The sequence below is a fragment of the Anomalospiza imberbis genome, chromosome 8 (assembly GCF_031753505.1).
Source record: "Anomalospiza imberbis isolate Cuckoo-Finch-1a 21T00152 chromosome 8, ASM3175350v1, whole genome shotgun sequence".
NCBI lineage: Eukaryota > Metazoa > Chordata > Aves > Passeriformes > Viduidae > Anomalospiza > Anomalospiza imberbis.
The window spans coordinates 1875918-1887175 of NC_089688.1; the positions used below are offsets into that span (position 1 = coordinate 1875918).

The 11258-nt window shown below is 47.1% G+C and overlaps 1 long non-coding RNA gene across 10 annotated transcripts in view; it reads left to right on the forward strand.

The window, feature by feature from the left end:
- The window catches only part of LOC137477732 (uncharacterized), a 67107-nt gene extending 55849 nt beyond the window's left edge, over positions 1-11258 (forward strand). For all 10 annotated transcript variants that reach the window (XR_011001162.1, XR_011001158.1, XR_011001157.1 and 7 more), the window contains one exon: positions 10054-11258. This is a non-coding gene — a long non-coding RNA (uncharacterized lncRNA). The remainder of the gene's footprint in view (positions 1-10053) is intronic.

Genomic DNA, 11258 nt, shown 5'->3' on the forward strand with positions numbered 1-11258 from the left:
GGCTAGGATTTTTTTTTAATCCTTTTTTGTTTAGGTTTTAAATATTAGCTCCTTATTAGAGTGGTTTTGGCAGCAAAGAGGGAGTAGTTATGTCTCCCAAAATGGCAGTCCTTGCCTCCAGATTAACTTCCCCTAGACCCTACGATATACAAGTGCCACACACATGAAAGAGGGCTTGAAACCCCAAAAGCACCCACAGAGCTTACAGGTCTGTGGCACTGCCCTGGCCACAGTGAGGGAGCCATGTGTCAGCCCTCTGCTCAACAGGGAGCAGTTTACCTGGCTCTGACCCCTCTGAAACCCAGGGAGAAGCTGTGTTATTGTGAGGCTCTTTGACATCCCCTGTGCAATGTGATTTAATCTGGGTTTAAAAGGAGAAGAGAGGAGAGGGGAAAATAAATGTGTATTTTTCTGAAAGGTGTAGCCCTGTGTTTATTGGTTTATGCCCAATTCAAGTGTGTGGTGATCTCTTGCTTATGTATGAGTGCTTATAGAAAATGCTTATTTTCTGGGGAAGCAGGTGGAGATGGGGGTTATCAGGTGTGGTTGTAAATACTTCTGTCTCTGAGTTCCAAAGCCATCCTGGGTAGATCCCCATGCTCTGCTATTGCATTAAAGTGTATCTTAATAGGCAGGGTCCTGGAGTTTTTTGGGACGGTGATGGGAAGTGGCTCTCAGGCACTTTAGGAAGGGAAGCTACAAAAATGTGACTCTTGGCTCGAGGGCTGATGTGGGGCATGTGCCACGTGGTTTGGCATGCATTCAGCCATTCCCCCCTCCTCCACATGGGTTTTTCTACATGCCTTTCCCATGCAGCAAACTGTTGCAGACCTTGGTTCTCATTCCTCCCCTTTGCTCTCTTCTTTTCCAGAACAGTGAGGGTTTCCTGTTTTGATAGAATTTGTATCTTTAGCAGTGGCTGAGGAGCCTCAACCTTTTTTTTACCAGGTGTTCCACACGGCCCATGTACTTTGGAGAAACTTCTCTCTGAATATAATGCCCTTTTGCCCTCGTGCCCTCAGGGCCTTTCCTTTTGTCTGGAAGGAAGAGCTTCAGAGTAACTGATGTCTAAACTTGCTTGATTTCCCTCCAAGTTATTTTTTCTCTGCTCTGGGGAGAAGGGAAAGTATTTCTTGTGCATTTTCTTTGTGTTCTCTTTTCTTTTTTGAGATTATAATGGGATCTCTCACTATCTTAAAAAATAACCATCTGTATGCCTAAATAAGAAAAAATCTTGCCCCCCAAACAAGATGGAGGTCCTGACAGAATTTAGCAAACTTACTGAGTCAAATTTGCCATGATGAGAAGATGAGAGCATACAGGTGCCTTCCAGACCATGCTCGGCGGGAGGCAGCAGTTGGTTGGGGTTCCTTCTTTGCCTTTCCGCTGGGATGGCTCTTTCCATAGTGTGTGCTGTGCATCTGGCGCTGGCACTGGCGGCAGCAGGGAAGGGATCCGCACGCACAGTTCACTCTAGGTAAGGGAAGCCATGAGTCCTTTATCCCTGTAAGCCAGTGCGGGTTGTCTCCATATGTGCTGCCCCAGCCTGGCTCCCACTGGGCATGGAGTAGCCAAGCCAACCTCTCCAGCTTGAGATGTGCTAAAAAGCATCAGCTAGAGTTGGCTGAATGAATACTCTCCTCTTCTGCTCCATAAAACACGCTGAACAAACCCACTTAGGCTCATAAACCCCATCACATTTTTCCTTTTGAAAGGACTAGCATCAGCCCCACTCTCCTCCACATGCTCTGTTTGGAAACAAGGCGACGCATCAGGAAGAGCCTGAAGGAAGAATTTATGGTGTCTCTAATTAGTCAGTTTGTTCCATCCTTGAAGAAGAGGATAACGAGCGACAGGGATGCATTGCTGGCCTCTGGAGGAAGAGCACTGTGGCTAGGCTCGTGTCCAATTGCTGATAGGGTAATTAGTGGTAACTGGGAGCTATCAATCATCTGGGGTGGAAAAATGTCTGGGCTAAAGGAAAGACCCTCCCAAACATTTTCATAACTCAAAAGGGTGTGAGACAGGGTCTGGAAGGGAGTACTGGCAGTCCGTGAGGTATTTGAGGAAGGAGTCTATTAAAAGATAAATTGAACACAATGGTCTTTTGTTCGTCCCTGGGTAGGTGACAGAATTTGCTGTTATAAAAGTTGCAAAGTATTTTGGAAGGAGGAAGGAAGAAGAAAAGAGTTAGCAGATGGAAAAGAGAGAAGAATAACAAAAATTAAGGGGGAGAAAAAAGTAACAGTGAACTAGTTATTTAAATCAGCTGCTAATTGCAAAAATTATATAGGATTAAGATGAATTATGCAATTTGCCAAATGAATAAAGTGTGCCGTTTGCATTTGAAGTGCACGAGCAGAGAATTTATTCAAGTAATTATTAGCTGTAGTAAAGTCCAACTTTCTACTTTTCCCAGACAACCACATTATGAGAGAGATTGTAATTTTCAGCAGGAAGTAAAAATGCCATGGATTTTGGTTTTTGCTTTACCCAGCCATGATTTACTTTGGCCATTTTTTCCTTGTGGTTCCTTCCTAATTCTGCAACTCTCTGAGGAATAGGGCTTGTGCAGGGCCTGGCCGAGTGCTGAAGAAGCCAGCTCTTCGATGCAGAAACAAGAGATTCCACTTGAACAACCAGCTGTAGCTTTCAAACTGCTTTGGATCTCTCCAGAGCTTTCAGTTGCCACCTTTTTATTCCTGGCATGGAAAAGGATGTGTTAGGGGATGTAGGATGGGCGTTCCAGACGTCTGCCAAAGGGTAGGGTTTGTTGGAGTGGTACCTTATTGAATTGGCATGTGCGTCTTCAGACTAAGAGTTGGGAGGTGCTTCTGGTGCTCAGGTGTTTGAGGTAGATTTCACAAACACAGAAGGAGCTGGGGAATTGGTGGGGTAGTGCCCCTGGAGGGCGGGAACTGGGGAAGAAATTGAGAAAACTCAGCAGCCTGACAGAGAAACTGTTGAAGGCACGAGTTGAAGTTGTCCCGGTGCAAAGGAGCCACAGGAAGAGATCAGCTAAAGAAAATCACAAAGTCCTCCACAAAGTGAAATTCAAGACAGGAGGAAGGTAAAGCTGAAAGGATTTAAAATGATTGGGTGTGCAAGATGAAAATCTGAGAGCCTAGGGTGAGGTGGGACTGTGAAGGACACTAAGAAAATGCTGAAGTTGTTCTTTGTGAGTGAGCAGGAGACCTTCCTCCTCACTGGAACATAAATGCCAGTCACACCCAACAGCGAGGACATCAGCTTCTTATAGAAAAGAGCCTTTGAGGGCTAATGGAGAACAAGTGACATGTCAGAACATAAGGGCAAGGCAGAGGTGGTGACAGGGAGGAACTCGTTTTCCCTCTGTGAGTAAGACCCTGTGGATAAGGTAAATAGACACCACGTCTTCTGCCTTCACCAAGTCGTCTGCCATTGACTCATGCAGTGAGCTGGAGAGGTGGTTGCTGTTTGAATATTACATATCAAGAGGCAAAAAGGCCATTGAGGGGGAGCAATGAGAGCAACCAGAGGTCCAGAAAACATGGCCTCTGCAGAGAGACTGGAAGAATTAGGTTTTGTTTAGTCTAAAGACAAGAGAAGACTGAGGAACAGGACAGCAGACATCAAATACATGAGGTAACCGCAAAAAGGAGAGAAACAAAAAAATCTCTTCTTCGAATTTGCTGTGCATCATAGGTCATTGACTGACTTAAACAACAACACTGGAAATTTTGGGTAGTCTCTAAGAAAGATAATAAATACGGCCTTATGAATCAGGACTTGGGTATTGCCTGGACTGGATCACTAGGGAAGCATGTGGTGTTGCTATCCCCAGAGGACAGCAACAGGTTAGAGAAATATTTGCCCAAATGGGCTAGGTACAGACTTTTTATTCCTTTGGTTGCTTTGAAGATGTTCCCTCCCCAGTTTCGTGTCACTCTCATTTCACAGGAATTCTTTAATCTCTGTTTGGTTTGCTCAGGGGAGGCAGAAGGGGAAGAGAAAGGGGGATGGTCAAGAGCAGTGGTTTTGGACTGGTGGTTTGCTGGAGCCTGGGGGCTCTTTGGCAGAAGGTGGTGGAGTGGAATGGGCCTGCCACCATAAGGTTTCCATTTACCATCCAAGGGTCTGCACCACTAGTGGAAAGCCTTGGGGGGCCTTCAAGTATGAAAACCCACTGGGTGAGCTGACCCTGGGAGTCCTTCCCAGCCCGGATTTCTCTGCTTTCTGTGGTGCTAAGTGCTTCAGCATGACAGGGACAAATGTGATTGTTTGCTGCTTGGGAAGAGCTTGCTGACCCATGGATGCCTGCCCAAAAGGAGCATTGTGCTGCCCAGCGTTGGTCATCCCACCGTCTCTCCCCTGGCAGTGCCAGAGGTGCTCTGTTTGTCCTGGGTGCAGCCAGCACTGTGTAGGCCATCTGCTTTTGACCCTTTCCTGCCCTTTGTTTTGTAAGGGGGTCTCCCAAATGTTTGTCAGGATAATTCTGCTTGTCTATTGTTGAGCACTTTAATTTGCCTAACGGGCTGGCTGTGGTTCTGCCAAAGGCCCCACTTACCCTTATTAGATTCTTTTGGCTCTGGAGGCTGACTGGCTCCTATTGTCCTTATTTTGAAACAAGCAGAGATGTTTGGAGATGCACTTGGGATCTGGGATTAAACTCCACTATCAGACCCTCTCTTTTATTTTTGAGACTAATGCTTAATCACGTTAATTTTATTGTGAGGCTTCACCTTAGTGTCTACTTTGATCATAGCAGGATCCTTTGGACTTTTTTTGGTGCTGTGCTTGTGGCCTTCTGCTTGGCTTGGGCTGGTAGTGGTGATGCGCTGGGATGCTCAGAGTGCCTGAGCAGTGACTTTTATCCTCAACAGCTGCTGATATTAACTGCTGACTCTCAGTGATGTCATGGGTTTGATTTTGGGGGCGAGCTTGAATGACTGGCATAACCTGGTGCCTCAGCTTAGCGTTGGTCAGATTTTTTGGCAGTGAAATCCCGATGATCCTTTCACTGTCCAACATTTCTGCAATCCTTTGAAGAACCTCTTGCCACTCTGCAAGGGTGTAGCCTAGAAGGGAATGTTTTAGGGATGGAGGATCCTGGCCTTTTGCAAGGGCCTTCTGCTCTCTGGAGTGAGTTATCCACACAGATTGTCTGCCACTGCTGACAAAACCTGAAGCAGAATTACTGGAGGTTGTGCTTTGGGTAGTCAGTGTTTAAAATTTTTGTTATTATTTTCAAGATTTTTTTGTCTTTAATTCCACCTACAGCTAATAATAATGAATTGTGGCAAGGCACATGGCTTTTTTTGCCTTTCCATTTGAAGTTCTCTGAGTTAATGTTCCCTCTGCCTCCACTTGTATAATTTGTCCTCTGATGGAGATAGGGAAGCTCTAGAAGAGTATGAGTACTCTGGATCTGTTGTGAGAAAACTGCAGCATGGTCTGTGTTTAAAATAGGCCAAATCCATTGTTTGTGCTCCATGCACCCAGCTGGGGTATGCCTGCTCCGAAATGGGGTCAGTCTGCACTGAATGCCCATGGAGCCATGAATTAGGGGTTCCATGCCACCCTGGGTAGGGTCATGCTCAGGCCGCTGGCATTTCAATCAGCATTTCATAACTAATTGCCTGGCCACAGCTATCTTGTTATCAATTAACATAGCCCTGAATGTCAGGAAGTAACTGTATCTCTCTAACTCCCTAAGGCTGGCTTCTGGGTCTGTGAAATGGCTGCATTTCCTCACAGGGATGGATTACATGTTTACATCTTCCCTGCTGCCGGAGTGTGTCGTGAGGATGCCCCAAGTAACCAACAATAATGTCTTCGTGTTCCCTCTTTCTCCTCCTTGTCTTACGTATGTTATACAGGAGGGGAAAAAAACCCCTTGTATGTGAGCTCTTGGAGCAGGCTGGAAGATGCATTGCAGAAACTGTACTGCCTGAATCCAAGAAATTAGAGGGAAAAAATAAGCAACAGCATTTGGAAACCTTTTGAGAATGGACACTTTTCCAGACTTCAGGAAATGCCCGTAAGTGGATGGGATCATTTCAATGATCCTCTCGGTCCGGAGAGCACTGCCGTCTCAAGCTGGACAGTATCTCTGTCATCAGCAGAAGGCCTCTAACCAAACCTGCTCCTCTACGTCCAGCTTTTAACATCTGATAGTCTGGAACATGAGACTTTCCAGATCAGGATAAATTTGACTGGCTTGCAAAATGAATCCTCTCCTTTTCTGAGGCCAGCGAGGCTACAGCGTAGAGGGTGGCATTTTATCTCTCTTGGTGGCTGAGAGAAAAGGAGTCATTGCAGCTCTGTTGAGCTCGGTCACTGGTTGAACGGGCCATGGGGAAGATCAAGTGAACAGAGGGCTCTGTGTTGTGGCCTTGCAGTTCACCACAGGTGTGGTTTTTCTGTGTGTGCAGTAAGGTGGACCTACCCTTAGGTGGCTGATCATTTGCTCACTTGGGCTACGAAAAGGCAGATCTTCTTTAAGGAAGTTTTCTGTCTGCATAAAAACCAGAGCAGCTGAGAAGGGACAGTGCAGATGGTGCTAATTTCCAGAGGCCATATGTTTGGAGGGACCTTGGGTACCCCTACAAGAATTCTTTGTTTTCTCAATGTTCCGTTTCAAAGGTACTCTGGAGGTCTCCTCTTTGCAGGAGACCACTGCTTCCTCCCACTCGTCCACTCCTGACACGTTTTCCCCGTCCCCTCCTCCATCCCCTGCTGCTCCACAAGCCTCGCAGCTGGATAAACAGCGCTTGCAGTCACTTACAGCCCTCCAGTGCCTTCCAGCAAGGCGCCAGCACGGAGAGATTCTTCCTGAGCAGCCCGTTGTGGGCGGACGGTCGTGCTGCAGCCCGCGTGCCAGCACCGCCATCGCTCCGCTCCCAGCCAGATCAGGTTCAAAACACACAGGATCTGGAGGTGCTAATTACAAGTGTGGGTTCTCTGTCCGTGCAAGGCTAAGGAATTTGGTGATCTGGAAGCTCTGACTCTGTCTGCTGGCTGGGCTTTGCTGTGGAATGGGCTTGGAAACATTCACAGTAGCTTTTATCGCTTCTCTGTTGACTCATCCTTTCTCTGTTGACTGTTTATAGGGAAAGGGGATCTAGCTCATCTCCTGTGCAGCATCACCTCTGTCTCACCCCAAAAGAGCCTGCTGTAAGGAGAGGAGGAACCCCCAATAGGTGTGATCTGTGCTTGTGGCTATCCAGATTGTTGGCTCCTGGTTGTTTCTGGAGCTCTTTGGAGTTCACCACCAAGACCTGGCCCATGTGGGGGCAAGCAGGCCTGGTTCCACATGGTTGCCCCAAGCTGGCTGGGCCTGCAAGAGACATGTGACACAGGGACTACATGCAGTGGTGGTGTGGTGACTCTGTTGCAGTTCAGGTGGCTTTTGTAAAGGGTCCCATGCAGCCTGGTCAACTTGTGGGTTTGTTCCCTTGGCTTGTAGGGTTGTCAGCATCCCTGCCCGGGCCCCAGCAGCTCTGCCAGAGCAGCTCTGCCAGAGCTTTGGCCAGGGCCGAGCTCACTGCACTGCTGGTGGTTGGAGCTGTTGAGAGTAGAGGCTCAAGTATCTCCGTCCTCTTTTATCCACTCTTTCCTCTAATGTGCATTAATTTACTACTTGTATTAAGGACTGAGCCACTTGAGAGCCTCTGCTCCACCTTGTCATTTATCACTGCGACAGAATATGACCAAAGCATTTTGCTGAAGCTTTATTTTGCTTCGTAAAATCCCCTATGCTTTGGAGCAGCTTATCCAGCAGCACCTCCTCCCTTCCTGCTGTCTTTAGGACATCTTTCCTCCTCCTCCTTCTCCTTCTCCTCCTCCAGCCCATGCAAGATGATGTTGCTTTTGGAAATGACTCTGTCTGAGGGCTTCGCTTTCTCCTGGGTCACACGGATGATCCCGGCATTTGAAGCCCAGTCCCTGGATGGTGTCTCCCGATTGACTTATTGCAGCCAAGTCTGTGTCCCTGCAGCTCACTGATGAGTGTTTACACAAGACTGTGCAGTCCCCTTCACATAACCATTAATTTTATAGGGGGCACATAACAGAGATGGGCCTCCACTGTTCCTCCTGCCTTTGATCTATGTGGGGTGTGTGGCCCAGAGCTGCCGGCATTGCTGATTTACTCTGCTCTGTGGATGGAGCTTCTGGAGCAAACAAGAGCTTATGTTTGCTCTCAGTGGTATGGCAATACCATTACAGGCTGTGCTGCTGACTTGTTGTGTTTGGGCTGGAAGGGCAGGGATGGCTCAGGGTTTGCATGTCCTTAAGTTTTTCTTTTAATATTAGCTCAGCAGTTTGGTTCATGCAGTCCATAAGTGCCCCAAGTCCATGCAGACAGTTAGGTGGGTTATTAAGGGTCTGAAGTGTTGCTAATGGAAATAAAGTCCGTGTATTGGCAAGCTGTAAGCATTGACCTTGTGTCAGGGCACTCAGTCTGAAACAAAATCTCTCCAAAACAGTTCTCTCACAGAACTTTATTGTGATCCAAGCCAGACTCAGAAAACTCTCTCTTTTTTTTCTCTTCTTTCTTTTCTCCCAGTCTGGCATAAATTAGGATTCCAGCATCACTCTGACCTTGCCCTCCTAGATGAGCTGTCTGATCCGAATCCCTTTTGTTGTTTAGACTTGGTGTACCCAGTAGGACAGTGGCCTCAGCATCAGCACCGGTGGTGGGTGATTGCCAGGCCAACCAAATCTGGATCGCCCCTGAACTCCTGTCCTAAATTTGATTGGAGTTGTTTTGAGTTGTTGAGCCTTCCAGCTGCGAGTGTTGACTTTAGCTCTGTCAGCCATCATGAAGGTTGTTATTATTCTTTGTATTTTAACCAAAAGTTGCTTTCTAGAGCTAACCTCTTCTGATCAACCACAATAAAAGCCATGTCTAACAGTGGCATTTGACTGGGCAGCTTCAGGTCACCAAACCTGGTATGAGAGAGTCATGCTGAGTGAGAGATTTCCAATGTGGAAAGTGTTTGTTCATCCAAAGTCTCCAGTTTCTTTTGTGGACTTTCAGCCAGGGGCATTTTCAGGATGACGACGTGTTCCGCAGGTGCTCACCGTGACATCCGCCTCCTGTGCAAGGAGGAGGTTGCTGCCTGTTATCTGTCAGCTCTTCTGTTATACTGCTTAGCCTTTACTTCTTGGCACTCTGTGTGAAGGGAAAAAAAAAAAGAAAACAGAATGTCTATAAAGTATGGAAAATGTAGAAACCCCTGACAGTTGTATGGTGTGTCTTGCTTCTCCCACAGAGAGGAAACCACAAAATAGTAAGTCCAGGGGTTTCTTTCCACACACACAATATCTGTCAGGATTTTGAGGAATTTTCTGGGAACTGATGAAAGAAATGTGCTGTTTAAGCCCTGATATATATTGTACAACCATTCTGTATGAGGGAGATGCAGTGCTCCTACACTGGCAGGTTCCAAAAAAGATTTCCAAACTAAAAGAAACCCAAAGAATTTAAGGGAATTTCTTCCGAGGGCAGGTTGGCTTCTACAGGATCAGGGGCAGAAGAAAAGGGGAAAATTTGCCTGTATTAAAGAGAAAAGGTACCTGATATCTTTAATAACTGTAGTTCCCTCGTTAGCCATTTCACACCTTTGCAAGATTACCAATTCTGGTGGGAAATGGGTAGGAATTTTAGCAGCAAAAAGGCTCTTGCCTCCTCAATTTCAACTTTCTCAGCCCCCAGGCATGGGCAGGATGTGAAGAGGAGTCACATAAATAACAAGTTCCACACTTTCATGTGTGCCAGAGGACCAAAACTGAGTTTGACCGTGTCAAGAGCCTGACTTGCATGGCCTTTCCAACACAGGGCTCTGACAGGGCTGTCAGAGACTGCCCTGCACTCACGGTGGTTATTAGCAGCTGCTAATTGTGGGGATACATTAATTAACAAGCAGGGAGCTGGTGAAAGTGCATCAGCAAATGGGAGCAGCCTGAGGATTAAGCCCAAAAGATGGTGTAATGTTTTTTTCTAGCTCTTCTTGTTAGGATTTATTGCATTAAAAATTAATTATTGTTTATTATTCTTCTCTCTTCCAGGTCCGCCTGTAAGTACCAAACCTCTACGGTTTTAGAAGCTGTTGACATGGAGTCTGCGGGGCATGAACTTGCAGCCTCCTGTCTTGGTGTCTGGTGTGGTAGCCACCTTTGCAGTCCTGGCAGCCTGGGCTATCCCAAACAGCAAGTACTGCGGGAGCTCAGGACTGGATTGGGGTGGGATTGCTCCTGGCTGCAGCTCAGCAGGGACGGGGACATGGCAGATTCACGTGGTGCAGAGATCTGAGTGTTTGCAGTTGGCCGCGCAGCCTCCTGGGGAACCGGCTGTGTGCGCTTCACATGCATGGGATGCCACGTGCTGAATGAGACGTGCTTGCAGAAAAGGGAAAGATAGATCACAAACACATGGCAGGAGCTGAGCTGCAGGGACTTGTTCCCTGCTACTCACCCGGGCTGGCTGAGCTGCTGGGCCTTCAAGTATAGCTGCGCAACTATCAATTTCAGAGGAAAAATTGTGTTGACAGCTTCCTTTTCAAATGTTAGCTAATGTAAAACCTCAGCGCAGACAATTTAGGCTTCAGGAAAATAGCTAGGTTATTGCAGAAATTTTCTTGCAGCTATTACCAGACCCACAGTGAACCAGAAGCAGCAACGCAAGGACTGAAGCCATGTATCGATAGCTGTCAGGATTATAAAGAAATGCTGCATTGTCTCTAGCACAGTCCTTCCAGAGGAAATGGTTTATATTCGTGTACAATAGAGGGACGATTCAGGGTTGCTGTGAAGGAACATGAGAAGTTAAACATACGGTAGTCATCTTTTGTCTGTTCACGCAAAAATGTCTTAAACAGTTTGCAGATGACGTTCTGAGTAGTAGTTGCTGCACAACCTATTTTCTTTCCCCTTTCATCAGGCTGAAATGCTATAGACTGAACTCCCACAGATATATGAGCACAGACCTATTTAATGACAGCAATCTTCCAAAAAGTTGCACCTTCTAGGCCAAAAGGTCTGAAAGCATTTCACAGCTGGAAGTCCTGATCCACACAAAACTTCAGCGATAGCTTATCCCAGGGGCTTTCAGGACTGGCTGCTGAAGTGGATGTGTTTCAGCATTAGCTGTGGCTTTCTGGGAGGAGAGCACGCCTCTGCAGGCAGCTCCGACTGCAGTCCCTCCATGGCGGTCCCTGCCATTTCAGCCTGGGCAGCCCATGTGTTGCCACTAAAGGGATGAGGTGGGCACAAAA